General features: G+C 48.5%; 1 long non-coding RNA gene across 3 annotated transcripts in view; it reads right to left on the bottom strand.

The window, feature by feature from the left end:
* LOC111168352 (uncharacterized) overlaps nucleotides 1-20,386 on the bottom strand; it is a 39,112-nt gene extending 18,726 nt beyond the window's left edge. The window contains exons 1-3 of one of the 3 annotated variants that reach the window (XR_002643024.3): nucleotides 19,958-20,386; nucleotides 19,507-19,659; nucleotides 18,246-18,314 (exon numbers count right to left, since the gene is read on the bottom strand). This is a non-coding gene — a long non-coding RNA (uncharacterized LOC111168352). The other 2 variants (XR_002643021.2, XR_002643022.3) reach the window with 2 other exon arrangements.
* Between the last annotated feature and the right edge of the window lie 652 nt (nucleotides 20,387-21,038).

Raw genomic sequence — 21,038 nt, 5'->3', positions numbered from 1 at the left:
TCACGGGTCACCAACAAATAAATGTAGATCTATTGGAAAACCACCACTGGAACAATTGACTCGGGCAAGGATCAGCTTAGATGCTAAAGCCACGGGGTGAAGGGTCTCCGGAAGAAAGGATAATCACACAAACTCTATGGATCATCCAACAGATTACTTATTAGTTACGAAGGAGGCCGCTCCCTGGCCAGCGAAGAAGCCTGGTGGGCACCTCTGGGCCAGGTGACCAGGTCTTGCACTGACATCACCTGACGTGTTGCTCAGAGAGGACCCACAACACCCGTGTAGGATGTCAACTGTCCCCCTGACTCTACCCACGAGGACCTGGCCGCAGCCAGATCAAGGCATATTCTGCAGAATAACTGATCTGGATTTTTCAAAACTGACAATATCCGAGGTCCAAAATAAAGGCAGGGGAGGGGTGTTCTTGATTAAAGGAGACTAAACGCATGGCAACCAGATGCAATGCCTAAACTTCAGTTACATCCTGGATTTTTTTTTTTTTTTGCGGTATGCGGGCCTCTCACTGTTGTGGCCTCTCCCGTTGCGGAGCACAGGCTCCGGACGCGCAGGCTCAGCGGCCATGGCTCACGGGCCCAGCCGCTCCGAGGCATGTGGGATCTTCCCGGACCGGGGCACGAACCCGCGTCCCCTGCATCGGCAGGCAGACTCTCAGCTACTGCGCCACCAGGGAAGCCCTGGATTTTTTTTTTTAAGCCATGAAGAGCATTAACAGGAAAACTGGGGGAAATGAATATAGACTGTATACTCCATCATAGTATTGTATCAATGTTAGATCCTTTAGTGGGATGATTATATTATGGTTATGTGGAAAATTATGCTTATTTTTAGGAGTTACTAAAATGTAAGTGTCATGATGTCTGCAGCTTACTTTCAAATGGTTTAGAAAAGAGACATTCAGAGACAGCACAGGGAACTCTACTCAGTACTCTGTAATGACCTATATGGGAAAAGGATCTAAAAAAGAGTGGACATATGTATATGTAGAACTGATTCACTTTGCTGTACAGCAGAAACTAGCACAACATTGTAAATCCACTCTACGCCAATAAAAATTAGTTACAAAAAAAAGAAAGGTAACGTGCCAAAATGTTAACAATTGCTCTATCTAGCTAAAAAGAACACTGACGTTCATTGTATTATTCATTCAACTTTTCTCTAGATTTGAAATTTTTCACAACAAGTGGGGTACAACTTAAGCTAATACAATGTTATATGTTAATTATAGCTCAATAAAACTGGGGGCGGAGGGAGGGATAATGAAGGGTATCAGAAAAATGACCCCAGGGCCATTCTTAAATATCAGAAACAAACTAAAAAGAGAATTTTTGAAAAAACATCTGAATGATGGAAGACTTGTTTGCCAGAGCTTCATGTAATAACAAGAGAAAATGGGTGTAAAGGGTCTGCATATATAGCAGTGGGCTGACCACAAACTATGGTGGAGATGGAAGAGCCTCTAGCCAAGGACGGCCATTTCTAGTCCTTGCCTTGCTATGTGAGACCCGGAACCTTAGTGTTCCAGGCCTTGGTTTCTTCACATTCGTAATGATGGAGTCACGCTAGGTGTGCTCTAAGTTCTGTTCTGTGCACAAAATTACATGGTGTAGGTAAACAAAAGGGAGACTGCTTCAGGCCTGGCCTATACACTATGTAACGCACGCAAAGCTAGAAGACATGAAACCATGGCTGTGTTCTGTTGCAAAATACAAGAAAAAAGTCACAAGTTGGGGGAGGCATGATGTCACAGCACATGAATACCATTTCCTTATCAGGGAGCTTCACCATGACTTGAAAACAGATGCTGTTTTACTCGATCCCCTTTCCACTTTACCCACGCTGCCCTCTCCCAGCTGCCAAAGCCACCCTGATACCCCCCACCCCCAGTACCCTTCCCACCCTCGGCAACAGAAACACAGAGAACGTTCACACCGGATGTGCCCAACCGGGCCCGCCAGTCACTTTTCTCAAAAACATTGCAGTTCTGCAAATCATTTTGTTCATATAAACCATGGGTTCTCAACCTTAGCTGAGCCTCAGAATCACCCTGGGAGCTTCTGGAAATGCAGACACCCCAGAGCCAACGGTGAAGATTCCAACTTACCTGGTCTGGGGCTGGGCTAATGTGTCTGCATGTAAATGTTTAAAGATGTAAAGATAAATCTGAAGAGCTGTCATGACGTGAGCCCCAGAACAAACATCCCCACCTGAGTTTCTGTCTGTTTATCCACTTTTTTTCTGGCTAAGAATTACCATTTTACAGTTAAGAAATTCTAAAATTGAGGGACATTTCTGTGGTTGCCTTACCACACTTGATCACCTGTACTCTATACAAACCTGGACATAAATCTTGTTGTAAGAGGTAGTAGAATTAAATCAGACATATACATTTAATAGAAGGAATACCAGTCATTTACAAAAATCCATCATACAAAATATTCAATTGCCAACTAATTCAGGAAAAAAAAACACTGAACTATCTGAGAAAAAAATGAATTTCCATGTTTTCCTCTTTCCATTATTACAAGATAAGTTGAGTCAGAGAGCTGCGGGTTGCAGGCACACGAGCTCTGGGGCCTGAGGGTACCAGGTGCCTGTCTATGGTCTGGCAACTACTTAGGCCCTGGGTACCTTCAGTGGAAAAGTAGGGATAACAGAACCTATCTTTGGCGATAATCAGAATGACATATACTGACAAGTGTTGGCGAGGATGTGAACAAATCAGAACTCTTAGACAGCTGATGGGAATGTAAAACGGTGTGGCCACTTCGGAAAATAGTCTGGGAGTTCCTCAAAAGAAGAGAGTTAACGTATGACCCAGCAATTCCTTTCCTGGGGATCCATCCAAGAGACGTGAAAACACACAATCACACAGAAACCTGGACACAGATGTTCACAGAAGCATTATTTATAACAGCCCTAAAGTGGAAACAACTCAGATGTCCATCCACTGATGAATGGATAAATAAAATGTGCTATACACGTGCAACTGAATATTATTTGGCCATAAAAAGTATGGGGTACTGATACTTGCTATGACACGGATGAACCTTCAGACTGTGTTACGTGAAAGATGTCAGTCACAAAAGACCACGTCCTGTGTGATCCCATTTATATGAAATGTTCAGAATGGGCACGAGTGGTTGCCTCGGGTTGGGTGAGTTGTGAAGGAACGGAGACAGGCTGCTGATGGGTGGGTCCAGAGTTCCTTGGTGGGGTAATGAATGTGTTCTCAAATTGATTGTGGTGATGGTCGCACAGTCCTGTGAATATACTACAAACCACTGAGTTGTACACCTTCAAAGGGTGAATTACAGTCGTTGTGAATTATGTCTCAATAAAATTTATTTTTAAAATAAACTTATCTTGCATCATGCTTGTAAACTTTAGATAATTTATATAAAGTGCCTGGCACAGTACCTGCTAAGTAACTGAAATTCAGTAAATGGTGTTAGTATTAGTGGTTATTAATTATGAAATGCAGGTCCACCAGGAAGTGCCACGGAATAAACCTGGATGAGCCAATGTTTGCCAAGCTCACTTGATTGTGTTAAACAAGGTTTTTTGGGGTTTTTTTGCACACAACTCGCAGCATGTGGGATCTTAGTTCCCCGACCAGAGATTGAACCCACGTCCCCTGCATTGGAAGGGCAGTCTTAACCACTGGACCGCCAGGGAAGTCCCCTTGAACAAGGTACTCTTTATAGTGATTCCTAAATTGTATTATACTTTTTCTCATGTGTTCTTGTACTAGACAATCAACTCCTAAAGAACAACATCCCTGCACCAGGAATAGGATATTACTCAAATAATATAAAGCATGTACAATAGATACTCTTGAGCTGTTTAAAAAAACATGGAAGGGCTTCCCTGGTGGCGCACTGGTTAAGAATCTGCCTGCCACTGCAGGGGACACGGGTTCGATCCCTGGTCTGGAAGATCCCACGTGCCGCGGAGCAATGAAGCCCGTGCGCCACAACTACTGAGCCTGCGCTCTAGAGCCCGCGTGCCACAACTACTGAGCCCACACACCATAACTACTGAAGCCCACGTGCCTAGAGCCCATGCTCCGCAACAAGAGAAGCCACCGCGGTGAGAAGCCCACTCACTGCAACCAAGACTAGCCCCCGCTCACCGCAACTAGAGAAAGCCCGTGAGCAGCAACGAAGACCCAATGCAGCCAAAAATAAATAAATAAAATAAATAAATTTATTTTTAAAAAACATGGAAGATTAGTCAATAACTTGAACATATGATCAGGGTATATTAAATGAAAAAAGCAGTTCATACAAGAGTATGATCATTTGTGGTGAGTTTTCCAGAAAAAAGTGAAAGGATTTTCATGAAAATGTTAACAGCAGTCACCTCTGGGCGGGGAAGATTGTCGGTATTTTCTTTGCTTCTAGTTGATCTTCTGTATTGTCTACATTTTCTAGAGTAGGCATTGCTTTTGTAATTATGATGTCTAATCATAGACCACACCCGTCTAGCCTAAGAAGTAAAAGAGGCAGCAACTCCTGCCATCCCAAGTTAACTAAAACACATTATTGCACCTACATGAACACTAACATTTTATAAAGCAGGGGTACCTCTCAGATCACGTGTGCTTTTTCAAAATACAAATGTCTGGGCCCCACCTAAGACCTAAGGAGTGAGAATCTTCAGGGAAACACCTGGGCATATGTCCTGGATAAAAGTACCAGTGTTGCTTGCTTGCTGTGTCATTCCTGAATGAAGAACCAATGTTAAGGATTTCCCTGGTGGCGCAGTGGTTAAGAATCCGCCTGCCAATGCAGGGGACACAGGTTCAAGCCCTGTTCTGGGAAGATCCCACATGCCGCGGAGCAACTAAGCCCGTGTGCCACAACTACTGAGCCTGCACTCTAGAGCCTGCGAGCCACAACTACTGAGCCCGTGTGCCTAGAGCCTGTGCTCTGCAACTAGAGAAGCCACTGCAATGAGAAGCCCATGCACCACAACGAAGAGTAGCCCCCGCTCACCGCAACTAGAGAAAGCCTGCGTGCAGCAACGAATACCCAAAGCAGCCAAAAATAAATAAAATAAATAAACTTATTTTTTTTAAAAAAAGAACCCATGTTAAAAATCTAGGCTCCAAAGGAAGGAGGGAAGGAAGAGAGGGGGGAAGGGGAGAAGGGAGGAAGGAGGGGGAGGGGAGGGGAGGGAGAGGGGAGGGGAGGGGGAGGGGGAGGGGAGGGGGAGGGGAGGGGGAGGGGAGGGGAGGGAGGGGGAGGGGAGGGGAGGGGGAGGGGAGGGGGAGGGGAGGGGAGGGGGAGGGGAGGGGGAGGGGAGGGGGAGGGGAGGGGGAGGGGAGGGGGAGGGGAGGGGAGGGGGAGGGGAGGGGGAGGGGAGGGGAGGGGGAGGGGAGGGGAGGGGGAGGGGAGGGGAGGGGGAGGGGAGGGGAGGGGGAGGGGAGGGGGAGGGGAGGGGAGCGGGAGGGGAGGGGAGGGGGAGGGGAGGGGAGGGGGAGGGGAGGGGGAGGGGAGGGGGAGGGGAGGGGAGGGGGAGGGGAGGGGGAGGGGAGGGGAGGGGGAGGGGAGGGGAGGGGGAGGGGAGGGGAGGGGGAGGGGAGGGGGAGGGGAGGGGGAGGGGAGGGGGAGGGGAGGGGGAGGGAGGGGAGGGGAGGGGGAGGGGAGGGAGAGGGGAGGGGGAGGGAGGGGAGGGGAGGGGGAGGGGAGGGGGAGGGGAGGGGGAGGGGAGGGAGAGGGGAGGGGAGGGGAGGGGAGGGGAGGGAGAGGGGAGGGAGAGGGGAGGGGAGGGGAGGGGAGGGAGAGGGAAGGGAGAGGGGAGGGGAGGGGAGGGGAGGGAGAGGGGAGGGGAGGGGAGGGAGAGGGGAGGGGAGAGGAGGGGAGGAGAGGGGAGGGAGAGGGGAGGGAGAGGGGAGGGAGAGGGGAGGGGAGGGGAGGGAGAGGGGAGGGGAGGGGAGGCGGAGGGGAGGGAGGGAGGGAGGGAGGAACGGGGGAAGGGATTTAAAAAAAAAAACCGAGGCTCCATTGCATAACCTGCAAAACTTCATCAGTGCGTGTTTCCAGGACCGTCCTCAGGACTCTCCCTCCCTGACACCAACTGAGCTCCTGGAGGTGGGAGCTTTGCCTGATTCATCTTCATGTCATACAGGCTGATGTGTCGGCGTTAGTGGGATAGCTGGACACTCGCATGCAAAAATGATAAACACCGTCCACCTGACTCCTTATTTCAGCCACTGCTTTGTCATCCAAATCCAGCTGCTTATCTGTAAAATCAAGTTAGGCAGCTTGAATTGTAACCCCACCAATGAAAAGCAAACAACTTCAGAAAAATGAAGTAATTCTAGTCGGTAGATGTTTTCCTTAGAAGTGACAATGAAGCATGAAGATATGGAGAGGCTTCGTGCATGAGGTATTCTTAAAATGCAAACCAAACCTCTGTAGCTTTTTATGCACCCCAGGCTTTGGTCATCTGTTTTAATTAATTCAGTTCGACATTGAATTCAGTATTCTTCAAGAACTCCCTTTTCCAAAAATGCATTTGAGGTACTGATGTTGACATTTTATTAACAGCTCTGCAGTAGCTGAGCTCTACATAACACTAATATCAAAGATCCAAAAATAAGATGACCTGGAAAGAGAAGGTCAGTTTTTTTCTACGCGTGCTTTGACCCTATTTGCAAAATAAATATAATACGTATACATGTGTATAAGTGGCCAATAATTTATCCAAAAATCCAGATTTCTGGTAAGTGCCTAATATCTATCAGATACTGCGGAATTCCATTACCAATGATGTAGTTTGTTAAAATGACCACAAATTCTTTTCCCTACATCCATATTCTTGCAATCATAGCAAGGTCCTTCCCATCAAAAGGCAGAGTCTCTTTCCCCATCCCTTAGCATCTCTGTTAGTCCTGTGACTTTTGAAGCAAATGTGATGCAAGCAGTGGCTTTAATCCCCTCCACTCCTGGGGGGCAGGTGGTTACTGCACCTGGGGCCCTAACACCACCATGTGAATGAGCCCAAGCTAGCCTGCTGGAGGAGAGACACGTGCCTATTGCCAGGCACATCAGCAGGGCCCTCCTGGGTTATCTGGCCACCATCTAACCCACTGCTGGCTCTAGATCAGCCGCCCGCCCTGAAGAAATCAGCTGAGTTGCCCAGACCAGAACAGTCTGACCTCAGAATCACAAGCTAGAGACTTGGTTGTTTGAAGCCACTAAACTGGGGAAAAGGGGGTGAGATTGTGTTCCTAGCAAAAGCTATCTGATTACAATGGGGCAACAGTTTGACAATTCAGAACACTATATTGAAACGAATTCTAACTAACGGACTTAACGCGGTACATTCTTATAACGTCAGAGATACAAAGTCTCAAGCCCACTTGCTCCGCGTGGCAGACAGAGCAGCGATCCTACTAAACACACGGAAGCTCGGGGACAACACCGCGTTTCCCAACCACCTGTCAAGTCCACAGGAACACGAAGACTATTGAGCGGGTCAGGCTCCGCCCTCAAAATCCTTACTCGGGGGAAATGGGAAAGCAAATAGAAATCAGATGAGAATACAATCTGGTCATCACTGGAGGTGGTGGGGAGAGAGGGGAAGAGAAGAGACTAAGACCTCCCGGTCCTGACACCCCGGAGTTAGCCGAGAAACTGGGGTGAGAGTTTACAGGACAGAGAAGCAGAGAGACCTAGCTGGGATCCCACACTGACAGACCAGGCGGGGGATGCCTTCAGATAGGGGTATCTCCTCAAGGCTGGAGGATGGGGACCAACACCAAACTTAGGCACAACGCCGGGTGGGGTGAATCAGGAGAGTAAAGACATCATCAAGGGTGACCTATGGGCTCAGTGACGTCATGGGGGCAGGCTGGTGGTCAGAGTTGTTAGGTGAGTGTGGACAGGCTCAGTTTGGTGTCCATGGAAACCCCAAGTGGAATCTGTGCTGGTGACGCGATGGCTGCCCTGGAGCTGGGTAGAGAGAGGGAAGCTACAGATGCGGACCTGGGGAGACGGACCCAGAGACGTCCCCTTGGGAAAGCAGCTTTCGGCTTTGAGTCCACATCTGTGAAAGGAATATACGAATCCTTATGCAACAGGGGTGTGTTGAAAATTATGTGTAATATTGTTCAACACAATGCTTGGTGCATGACAGGCACTCAACACAGGCTGCCTGATCATCAAGGAAAATCAGGAAGAGAATGGATCAGTGTAAAGGCCCAGGAGCGGCGGGGGTCTGGGGGGCTCCAGTATTTAAGAAATGGGCTAAGGAGCAGACACAGGACACCAAGAGGAAAAAAGTAAATAAGCAAAATAAACAGAACAAAATCCGATAGCAGGTGGCCAACCCTCCAAAAAGCTTCTGACTCAGGCTTCTACAGAAGTTTATATACACTGACCCAATAATTCCCCCTCTAAGCATCTATCCTAAGAAATAGTAAATGTTTTAAAACTTAAGAAATATCTGGGGGCTTCCCTGGTGACGCAGTGGTTGAGAGTCCGCCTGCCGATGCAGGGGACACGGGTTCGTGCCCCGGTCTGGAAGGATCCCACGTGCTGCGGAGCGGCTGGGCCCGTGAGCCATGGCCGCTGAGCCTGCGCGTCCGGAGCCTGTGCTCCGCAACGGGAGAGGCCACAATAGTGAGAGGCCTGCGTATCACACACACACAAAAAAAGAAAAATCCTTGGATATAATGTTGAGCCTTAAATAAACGTGAAGAACACCAACAGACGAGTTATGTAAATTGTGGTAAATTCACAGGATTTATTTTCTATCTGGGGTGGCGGCTCGGAGCTGGGAGAGGGATAAGAATGTTCGCAGACTAGAACAAACTACGTCAGCTATTAATAGAGATCAGATTATAGTATACGAGAATTTCTGATTTTTGTCAACATCCTTAATTTGTGACAATAAATATGTATTATGCACCTATATACACCCCAAACCTCCACCTGAAAAATAAATAAATAAATAAAAGACATGGTAAAGCAATTATACTCCAATGAAGACGTTAAATAAATAAATAAATAAAAGGAATTGCAGAATATTTTACGGGGAGTCGGGGGAGGGGGGAGAAGTACTCACCTTGCTTTCAAGTTCACCCACAATATGACCTCTCCCTCCTTTTCTATTGTTGTTTCTGACAATTCCATAGTCTTCCTCCAGTCAAACTGGGCATGTCGGCTCCCTGGAGCTTTCCTACTTCCACTGTCCCCCACCCACCCACCCCCAGACGTCCCCCTCTGCCTGGAATCGTGCCTCCCAGAGACTAACGCCCCACCCCAACTGGGTATTAGTTGGGGGTGGGGGTGGGTATTAGTCCTATTTGATAGAGAGGACTGTCTATCCAAACACTACCCAACCCACCAGTCCCACCCAGCCTTTATCTGTAATCGCTGTCTCATCAGTGACTACGGCTTTGTGTTTCCCTGAAGGCATGACTATTTCGCTTCAGGCCAAAACTACTCACCCCGAGGTCATTCCTACAGACCAGCTCTTGGGAGTCTAAACACTGAAATCATTGCAAAATCATGTGTGTGCACATCTGTGCATTTTTCTGGGAAAGAGGACCCACGATTTCACCAGATTCTCAAATCTTCCATGACCCAGAAGAGGGTAAGACACACCGTTTGATTCTCATTTGGTCCTTCCGTCCTACTCACTCCAGGGAAACCTCCAGGATTTACCCAGAGCGGCATCCCCCTGATGTTTGGAAAAGAGCCTCACTCCACACAGACACTGGGCTGTGGAATCCTCGACACATGCCGGCCCTAACCCAGTGGAAAGGGGAAAGTTTTAAGAAGAAAGGGGGAAAAGAAAACCTTAACTCGTCCAGTTTAAAGATCCCATCACAGCTCCAACAAGAACAAAAGTGAAAGTGAAATGATTGCACTTTTCTTTCCAACGTCAGCCAAGCCGAGGCTCCAGCAAGGCTGGGATTGGGGAGCAGGCAGCCCAGTCAGCCCCTAACTCGCTTCTGTCTTGAGTAACAATCCCCACGCGCTCACTGAACCTCATTTCCTATTTGTGCAACATGGAATATAGCTCTTGCCCCTTATCTACCGAATGAGGGGGGTGTGAGGACAGCAGAAGACACACGGAATGCTTCTTAGACACTCCATCAGGCACTTTCTTCACTAATCCTCTCATCAGAGAGCCTGTGGTTGCAGAGACAGCTGAGTGCTTGTTTCCACGTCCTGCGGGGCTGCCTGCTTGCAGGTCTAAAATATTTCCAAATGTGCTCAAATTTAGCAATGGTGGTAAGAGAACCCAGGGCTGAAATGCACTCTGGCCACACTCCAGTGTGGCGTTTCTCAATAATCTTAAACCCACGTTCCCATTTGATAAGGGTTAGGAAACTTGCTCCCTTTTTACATTTTGTTATGAAAACCAGGGTTTGGGTTTTTTTGTTTGTTTGTTCGTTTTTTTGCGGTCCTTTCACTGCTGTGGCCTCTCCCGTTGCGGAGCACAGGCTCCGGACGCGCAGGATCAGCGGCCATGGCTCACGGGCCCAGCCGCGCCGCGGCATGTGGGATCTTCCCGGACCGGGGCACAGAACCCGCGTCCCCTGCATCGGCAGGCGGACTCCCAACCACTGTGCCACCAGGGAAGCCCCGGTTTTTCCCCTTTTTAAAGCACACAAATTACTCGGCGGCAAGAAGGAATGAACTGGTGATTTATAACAGCCTGGCTGAATCTCAAACGTGTTACACAGAGTGCAAGAAGCCAGGCCAGAAAGAGGATGTGGGTTATGAGTCCATCACATAAAACTCTAGAAAAGCAGACAGGTCTCCATGACACAAGTGGATGAGCAAGTGCTGGGGATGGGAGGCCGGAGGGGCTGCAGGACACTCTGTGGGGGGAGGCATGATGGAGGCATTCCTTACCTTGACTGTGATGTTTTCACGTGGATACAGCTTACCACATATGTGCATTGATTGCACGTGAATTACACGTCAGTGATGCTGTTCTGAAAAATGTTATTATGCCATTGAATTTCTCCAAGAAAAGTGAACGCTGTCCACCCTGCCCCATTAAAAATGGTTCTAAAAATGAGCTTAGGACTTCCCTGGTGGAGCCATGGTTAAGAATCCGCCTGCCAATGCAGGGGACACGGGTTCGAGCCCTGGTCCGGGAAGATCCCACATGCCGCAGAGCAACTAAGCTCGTGAGCCACGACTACTGAGCCTGCGTTCTGGAGCCCACATGCCACAACTACTGAGCCCGCGAGCCACAACTACTGAAGCCCGCGCAACTAGAGCCCGTGCTCCGCAACAAGAGAAGCCACTGCAATGAGAAGCCCATGCACCGCAACGAAGACCCAAAGCAGCCAAAAATAAATAAATTAATTAATTAATTAATTTGTTTTAAAAAGTGAGCTTACCGACCCCCTCGGCTGTCTCTGAGTCATTCCGTAGCCTCCGGGACTCAGCACAGTACTCAGCACTTAGCCCCAGTACTCCTCGCTTCTCCAGAGCCCCCGTACCCAATCTGCTCCCTCCCTGGAAACGACCTCCTGTGTCTCTCTCCTCTTAACTCCTCCTTCCAGGTGCAGCTCAGAGCTCTCCAGAAGGGGCCCCTGAGGCTGAGCAAAGTCCCTCCTCGGGTCCCCGTGACTCCTGGGTATTTTTCTCACCGCCAGCCACTCACCGCTTCTTACGACTTTATCTGTTCAGGCTTCTGGTCCCCCTAGCCGCCGCCCCAGGCTGTACACCTAAAGGGGTTGTTAACCTTTTCTGTGCCCTGGTTTCCCTCGGCAGCCTTGTGGAACCTCTTCAGAATCAAGTAAAGGGAGTTCCCTGGTGCTCGAGTGGTTAGGACTCGTCACTCTCACTGCCAAGGGCCTGGGTTCAATCCCTGGTCGGGGAACTGACGTCCCACAAGCCTCACGGTTCGGCCAGAAAAAGAAAAAAAAAAAAGAATCAGGTAAAATACACAGGCATATGCAGAAAGTTGATTACGAACTAGTTATCAAAACATTAAAATACATATTTGATGTAATACATAACATATGTGCCTTTTTATTCAATGCCAAGGTCTAGTGGTAGGTCAGATAACTACCATTATTTCAAAGTAGTGATACGTATGAACAATATTTCAAGAGAACTGCAAACAGCTCTAATGCGACATGAAAATACGTGTAATTTCCCGGTGACAGTCACAGGGACAGCTGACACTACTGTGGTTTTCCATCACCATTCATCTCTGAAGGAACTATGACATCGCAGCTGGACGTTACTGAACATGTAATCTTTTCTCCATCCAAGTTCACAAAGCCCCTGAATTCCAACCAGGGACAAGGATCCATGGCCGCCTGGATAAGGACTGCTGTTTAGAGAGGCCGTGTGCAATTTATCTTTGTGTTCTCAAGGCTCCTAACACACAGAGGGAACTTAATATCCAGCGACAAAACACTGTAACAATAACAATGACAATACTAAGTATAAATTCAAAAACAAAGATAAGGGACTTCCCTGGTGGTCCAGTGGTTAAGAATCTGCCTTCCAAATGCAGGGGACGCAGGTTCAATCCCTGGTAGGGAAACTAAGATCCCACATGCCGCAGGGCAACTAAGCCGGTGGGTCCTAGAGCCCACACGCCACAACTGGAGAGAAGCCCACACGCCGCAACTAAAGATCCCACGTGCCTCAACTAAGATCTGACACAAACAAATAAATAAATAAATAAATATTTAAAAAAACCAAACAAAAAACCAAAGATAAATAATTTCTCCTGCTAATAATTGTTACCATTACTACTAGCATGCTTACACCCAAGTAGAGCCTGGAAGACTGTTCACGGACTGCCAAGGGGCTTCAAATACATCTGCCTGGAACCACATCATTCCCTGGCCACCTTACAACGCAGTCTTCAATTCTCCAAGCATTAACACAAAACCATGCAAAGAGAATAGAGAAGATTCAGGGGACATAGGGGGAGGACATCAGTTTCCTTGCCATGACCTTGCCATGTGCAATGTGACCTTCGAATGGGCGGTGCGGCTCCAGATACGTGAGTGACAAGAGACTCCCTTTGCTCGGTCTCTTTCCTCGCGCTGCCGCGGATACTAAAGCGAGATGCTTCATCCCGACCGCGCCTCTCTCTTCCTGTTACTAAACAAACACCTCCTTCTTCTCTCTTGTTGGGGCAGTTATTGTCGAGAGCATTTTCTAAGAGTGTAAAAATGCTGCAAGGGGGTCAAGTGAACTGGAGGGACAAAGCAGCACCGCGGGGGGGCCCTGGGTGTCTTCACAGGACGCCTAGTCTCGGGCTGCACACTGGACCATGATTCATGTGGCCAGAGGGTTGGGGGATGGGGGGCGAGCTTGGACGAGGGCAGCTCCCATGCCTCCACCCTTGGACCATTGCCTTTAGCACTGGAGGTGGATCCGCTTCTAACTTCCAGCATCATTCAAATGAGCTAAGTGAGTAGAAGTGCTCACCTGAGCACTTCTGTTCCCTCCAACCCAAGATACTGAGGAACAGCTCTTACCCGCAGTCAAATTCAGGACTGCCGAGCAAGCGTATCACTCCTCGCGCCCCATCCGCATCCTGTCGTAGCCTAAACACCCGCCCATTGAACGTGGGCTGTGTGGAGATAGGCCATTTGGGAAGTGGGGTGTCTGAAGTAGCGGAGAACAGGGAGATTCCCACGGGACTCCCTTAGAGCCATGGCGCCCCAGCTGCTGGGAGCTCTGCGGTCACGGGAGGCGTCCTCTCCACCTGGCTGATCGGCAGGACGCCCTGCACATTGCGGGGATGAACATCTCTCCTCCACTTCACTCTCTCTCACCAGCTTCTCACCGTCCATCCGCAAACATGCTCAAATTGATTGCATCCTTAGAGTAGCAGCAACTACCTTTACCCCACTTCTCCCCAGTTACCAAATTTCTGCCTCATTATCTGTTCCAACTTCTGAAGAGCGAGGTCCGAGGTCGAAGTCTTCACTTCCTCCATCTTTCTACCTCCTCTGACCTCCCTAAACTCTGCTTCCAGCCACCAGCTGTGCACTGGACTGCAACTAGTTTATTAAAACACATGGGGCCAGGTCGATGACCTCATTGCCGACTGGTCCCCGAGGATGGCTTTGCATCTTTGGCCAGAATAATCCCAAGGGATGTCTGACACCCCCTCCACCTGGAAACTGCCCCCCCACTCTGCTCCCCCCTCTTAGTTTCTCCTGCATGCGTCGTTTGTGGGATCTTAGTTCCCCGAGCAGGTATTGAACCCTGGCTCCAGTAGTGAAAGCACCGAGTCCTAACAGCTGGACCGCCAGGGAATTCCCAAGGCTGGTGTTTCTAATTCTCCTTCTTCAGTCTTTGGTCTCACTCAATCTAGCCACTGTCTTTAGGAGATCTAATCCATTGGGCTTCAAGCTCCTTCCCTCGTGAATCCCCTAAAATACAAACTGCACGCCCCTAGGCGATGTCTACTTTTGACATCACATTGTTTTAACCCAAGTTTAAATGGCTGCAAAGCATCTTGTTAATTGTGTTTTGCACATGCACAAATCTTTTTAGTAAAGCTAGAAATGGCACATCATTCTTTTTTCCTGTTTTAACTTCCATTTCCACTCCACTTACCCCACAGGTTTTTTTTAACAGTTTTATTGACAGATAAGTCACATATTATACAATTATCCATTTGAAGTGTACAATTGCATGGTTGTTAGCATAATCAGAGTTGTGCATCTATCACCACAGTCACTTTTAAAACACTTTCATTACCCCCAAAGAAATCCCGTCCCCATTGGCAGTCACTCCCCATTCCTCGGTCCCTGCCACAGTCCTGAGCAACCACTAATCTATTTTCTGTCTATAGGTTTGCTTACTCTGGACATTTCATACACATGCGATTATACAATATGTGGTCTTTTGTGACTGGCTTCTTTCATGTAGCATAATGTTTCCAAGACTCATCCTTGTTGTAGCATGATCCATGCTTATTCCTTTTTTTTTTTTTTTTTTTTTGGTGGTACACGGGCCTCTCACTGTTGTGGCCTCTCCCATCGCGGAGCACAGGCTCTGGACGCGCAGGCTCAGCGGCCATGGCTCACGGCTCACGGGCCCAGCCGCTCCGCGGCATGTGGGATCCTCCCGGACCGGGGCACGAACCCGTGTCCCCTGCATTGGCAGGCAGACTCTCAACCACTGTGCCACCAGGGAAGCCCCATGCTTATCCCTTTTTATTTTCCAATAATATTCTACTAGACAGATAGACCACATTTTGTTTAGTCATTCATCAGTTGGTGGACATTTGGCTTGTTTCTATGTTTTGGCTATTATGAATAATGCTGCTACAGACATTCTTCTACAAGGTTTTGTGTTACTCACAGATTTTAAACCAAATTTATTTTTATGCTTCAACATCTTTTATCGATAGCCTTTTCATGGATCTCATCCACAAACTGTGTACACAATTCAAAACTAAAATTTACGAGCGCCACAACTACTGAGCCCACGCGCCACAACTACTGAGCCCACGCGCCACAACTACTGAAGCCCGCGCGCCTAGAGCCCGTGCCCCGCAACAAGAGAAGCCACCGCAATGAGAAACCCATGCACCACAACGAAGAGTAGCCCCCGCTCGCCGCAACTAGAGAAAGCCTGCACGCAGCAACCAAGACCCAACGCAGCCAAAAATAAATAAATAAATATTTTAAAAATAAATAAATAAAAAGTTTCTGTGACCGTAATTCATTAAGTACACACAAAAAATTCTTCTGGATTGAGTAGCAGTAAATTCCAATTAATCAAATCATCATAAGTATATTGCAAACTTTGACAATTATTAAACATAAAAGGTAAGATCTTATTGGAAATACATCTCTTAATGAGAGGAGCTGGGTTTATTTTCCAATGATTAGCTCATGGGTCTGTGGATGCCTCATTATTACAATGAAACATTTTGGCATAACCTGGCATCACTGCTTTTCTTTTTATAGACACGATCCCTGAGAAACTCTTTTCAAATAAGTAAGTGAAGCAGGAATTCCCTGGCGGTCCAGTGGTTAGGACGCTGCGTTTTCACTGCCGGGGCTCCGGTTCAGTCCCTGGTTGGGAAACTAAGATCCCGCAAGCCACATGGTGCGGCCAAAATAATAATAATAAGTGAAATAATGAAGTATTCTACTCAGATCAGTGTTAGTCATATCTTTGAAATCTGTGTAAGTCACAGCCCCAGAATCACTTTGTCATCTCTACTCAAAAATCACATTTAGGGAATTCCCTGGCAGTCCAGTGGTAAGACTCTGTGCTTCCACTGCAGGGGCCACGGGTTCGATCCCTGGGAAATAAGATCCCACAGGCTGCGCGGTGCAGCCAAAAAAAAAAAAAATCACATTTCAGTCCCCACAACGTGGTAAAAGCAAGCAGCCCAAACCACCTGACTTGCAAGGAAGCATCTCCAGGCCCTCATGCGTCACCCCTTTGTCTGGAGCCCAGGGGTGTTTTTACACACTCCCCAGAACACGCCAGGCAAAGAGATGTGCCCTTTTCCTACAAAGTGGGAGACGGACTTGTTCTCAGGGGATCCATTTCAGAAAAGTGTATATACGTGGGTGATGAACATCTGGAATTGCTTCCCTCGCCCGGACCGCCGACCCCATTTCCTTCACCGACTGCTGCACGGCTCTGTCAGCCCTCAGGTCCCTCAAGAGCTGAGCTGACCTGCCCCAAATCTATCTCCCTCCCCAGCTCCCAAGCATCCTCATCCCCTCTCCCCACGCTGCTGCCGCCAGCACCGGTACATCAAAGCAAATCCCATCAAGCCACCGTCCACCTAGACACCCTTTCCTCTGCCTGTAAAGCACCTCCCCTGGGGGACAGAGTGAAGCTAGGTGTCTCCAGGCAAAGGACGCAAGCCTCAGCTTCTGACCCTCTGACCCCTGGCTGAGAAGGGCCAGACCCAGGAGAAGACAGGCTAGTGGTTAAAAGGAGGGACCCTGGAATAGGACCACCTGGGCAGTTACTGGAAGATAACCTTGAGTGACATCTCTGACCCCTCGGAGCCAGTTCCCTCAACTACAGAAGATAAGGACACTCCCTTTCTTACAGGGCATGTATAAAGATTAAGTGATTAAAGGTATGTCATGTGCTTAGCAAAGTGCCCCACACATGGCAAATGAGAGCAAGGTCTCAGTACACCCAGCCGCCATCACCTTGAAAGAAACAACCAAAGTCTTACATTGAGCGTCCACATCCACTGCAAGTTGGGGACGCCTGTCCTCCAGCCTCACGTCCAGTCTCCCCGCCTCCTCTTGCCCACGAGCTCTCTGGGAGCCCCGTCTCAAGTCTCCTCTGCTGACCCCACTGTTCTTCCAGGACCCTCAGGGTTGGCATGCCCCAAAGCCCAGCCCTTTGACCCCTTCTCTTCTCTATCCACACCCCCTTAGCAGTCTCTGTCAAGTCTCCAGGCTTTAAACATTTATATGTTGATAATTTCCAAATGTGTGTCACCAGACAGACCCCTCCCTTCCCACCTGGATGCCCAGGGGGCATCTCAACGTGGACACAGACGAAGTCCTGGTCTCCCCCCAGACCTGCATCTACATCTCCTTCCCCATTCCACGTGTTGGCACACTCCAGCCCCACAGATGCTCATGCCTGAAACATCCCATGTCTAGCCGCTGAGAAATCCCGCTGGCTCTACCTTCAAAACATACCCAGGACCTGATCACTTCTCACCCCCTCTGCTGTCACGAGCCCCGGTCAGATCCCTCCCCCTCTCCTGCCAGGATTACTGCCCCGGCTCCTCTCCTAACGGGCCTCCCTGCTTCAGGCTTGATTCTCAGCACAAGCCATCAGAGTGATCTTTTGAAAACCTCATCACCTCCTCAGCTCAAAGCCCAGCAGAGACTCCGTACTGCCCTCGTAGTAACAGTCCTGGAGAGGGTGCTGAACAGGCTGACCGCCTGGCCTCTCTGACCTCACCCTCTACTACTTTCCGCCTCTCTCACTCTGTTCCAGCCACACTGCGTCCCTTGTTCTTCTTAAATCTTGCCAGTAGGCAATTTCCTGTTTTGCCTCAGCTGTTTCCTCTGCCTGGAAACCTCTCCCACTGAGACCCCCGCACGGGTAACTCACTCCACGACTTCAGCTCTTTGCTCACATCTCATCTTCTCAAGGAGCTCCGCCCTGAGCTGACCACGGACTGAGATACAGGCACCTGCCTCAGAGCATCCCTCTCCTCCAAGGCTCTCCCGGGATGCTCTGTCTCAGGACTGGTCATACCTGGGCCTCTGAGGATGTGAGAGGAGAACATCCACCTTGCTGCGTGTCTCCTCCAGCCCACGCTAGGACCTGTGAAGAAACCATCCAAATTTCACAGGCGTCAAATCAACTGTCCCAGCTCACCAGGCTCCTAACCACTGAGACTCAGAGCCGTGTCTGCCTGACGCCCGTCTGCACCGGGTCAGGCCCGGCTGACCGCTGGCACTCCGCGTCCTTGCCCTGCCCGTGGCAGTATCTGCTTGCCTCCGGTTCCAGACGGAGTCAAATGAAAGGCAGGTAGCCTAGGGTTTTTGTCTGTTTGTTCTCTTAATGCCAAGTCATTGTATTATGGCCATCAACCTAAGCTGGGAAAAAAACGCAGCAGATTTTCAATCCAGTTCACGTCTTCAGCCCTGTGAATTACACACTAGCTCTGAGCAGAAAACTCACTACGTTAGAATCTTTCTCTGAGCCCCTCCGGCCTCCTGGGTGGTTATTTGCAGCTCTTCTGCCGTTTCCCCCTAAATTGCTCACTGAGAGAAAGCGAGGATTCCAACCCACTGAGGACGTTCTTCCCATATTTTAACGTTACTGGCCGGTGAGTAGTCACGTTTACGAGCTAGAGGCGCTCTCCACGGGGACCTCAGGGCTTAGGGTCCTGCCTGGGTGCAAACTCTCACTCTACCACGGCGACGTGGTAGATTTAGTCTCTGAGTTTTCATACACTCGGCTTGAAGGTGTTAAAAGTACAAGCTGCTCGGGACTTCCCTGGTGGTCCAGTGGTTAAGACTCCACGCTCCCAATGCAGGGTGCAAGGGTTCGATCCCTGGTTGGGGAACTGAGATCCCACACGCCACAGGGTGCAGCCAAAAAAAAAAAAAAAAAAAAAAACAGGAAAAAAATGTACAAGTTGCACCTCTGTAGGTGACTGAGGCCGGGATGGAGAAGGCAGTGGAGGCACCTGGCACCGTGGCCGGCGTAAGAAGCAGGCACACAGGGCGGTGCCTGTGTCACTTCACAGATGGGTTCAGGGACACTGGTCACCAGGGCTCAGCCACGCAGAGACCAGCGGCCGCTCCCCACTCATGACGCAAACACGCTGGAGGATGACCACGTAAACTGGCCCCATAGTAAATTTCCACCTTGTGAAATGACTTTAGGGTGTTGGCTAATACCGGTGAACAGACATTTCTGACTTCCTGGAATGTTTGCACTCTCTTTAGTCCCAGATACTAACTTTAAAGGAACCACCTTTAGAGTGTGAAAATAAAATAGCACTTACAAATACAAATTATTCCGACTTTTATCTCCATCTGTAGTCCACGTTTCCATCAGGAGCTCTATAAACTTTCCTTCTGGTTCGAAGGAAAATGCAGCTTCCTGCCACTTCCGCTGTTAGTACATTTGTAGTCATACCTGCTCACGGGCTCTCCAACTACATGATCAAAATAGGAAAACAGACTTCCGAAAAGCTCAACTACAGTTAGACATCAACTATCAATAATATCTGGTTCACTACTATATTTTGTTTGTTTGTTATTACTTATTTCAAACTAATTCAAGAAGCTTAATTATGCAAAACTTCAGAATAATGGCCAAGACGAATTTTCTCCTGTTCTCTAAACCACACAAGACAACTGCTATACCATTTATATTTGTTTTCCCTTTCTAAGAACGGGAAGAAGTATTTAAAGAATTTCACCAACACATTACCAACCAGAAAGAGCACTTACCAGGCTGTTAGAAATCTCCAAAGACAAGTTTTAAAGTTAATACTAAGTTACTCTGTATCGATGCATTAGCCCTTTCCAGTTTTCTTACTGGCATTTAAATTAGCCACATACCAGCTCACAGTTTGTCTGCAGTACTTTTCCTGGGTGCAAAACATTTGACTCAGCAAAGACCAGGTGACTCAGCACATTCAAACTGCAGTCCTCAGGTTTACAGGGTGGATCCCTTCCTGTCCTCTTGCAAATACTGCTGAGAAGATATCAGGGTGGGATCTTTTGTTTTTTATTTAAGGTTTGAAATGTCAAAGAATCGAAACATACGCCTCTCTAGCAAAAAAAATAGAATAGAATAAAATAAATATAGAACAGAGAAAAGAGAAATAAGATTTTCATAAAAAACAATTCTAATCTGATTGCTAAAACGATTGTTGGACTTAACTGCATTAGCATTTAAATTGCCCCAGTAGGACGCGGGGGGGGGGGGGGGGGGGGGGGGATAGCCCCCTGGTGCTAAAAATGTTGGGAAGACGGTGAGGTTTGCACCTTTCCTTCTCCTATTGTTGAAGTGGAGCCAGTTTTTTCCACCAGCAGGATAAACAGTTAAGATAAAACAGGCCTGGAGAGATCGAATCTTGTTTACGAAAAGGCAAATGAACTAGTTTTGTTTTTTTTTTTAATTACACAGACTATAGAGCCGAGAACGTTGAACCCTGGGCTTTTCTAGTGGCGTATGTGTTAGCGGTTCCCAAACCTTGCAGATGACCAAAACCACAAAGGAGGTTTTTATAAATATAGATTTACGGTCCCCTTCCGGCTCCCTGTTGTGATTCAGTAGGTGTGGGGTAGGGCCCAGGAATCTCTAAAACACTCGCCCAAGTGACCCCTATGCCCGCCTGGGTCTGCGATCAAACAGAGCTGATAAAACACAAAAGTGCAGCAAAGCAAGCGGTGGATCACACCCGCCACCCCCAGCCCAACTGCTAATTGTATGGTGAAAAGTCAAAGAGTACTTTAAGATGTAGTTGAATGCATCTTCTTAGGGGAAAGCTGTTGTAAATATTAGTGACATTCTTAATTGTCTTAA

This window comes from Delphinapterus leucas, chromosome 1 (assembly GCF_059928025.1).
Source record: "Delphinapterus leucas isolate spDelLeu-1000000601 "Yukka" chromosome 1, BTC_Dleu_Yukka2, whole genome shotgun sequence".
Taxonomy (NCBI): domain Eukaryota; kingdom Metazoa; phylum Chordata; class Mammalia; order Artiodactyla; family Monodontidae; genus Delphinapterus; species Delphinapterus leucas.
The sequence above is the reverse complement of the archived record's forward strand: the minus strand, read 5'-3'. Positions and strand labels throughout refer to the sequence as shown.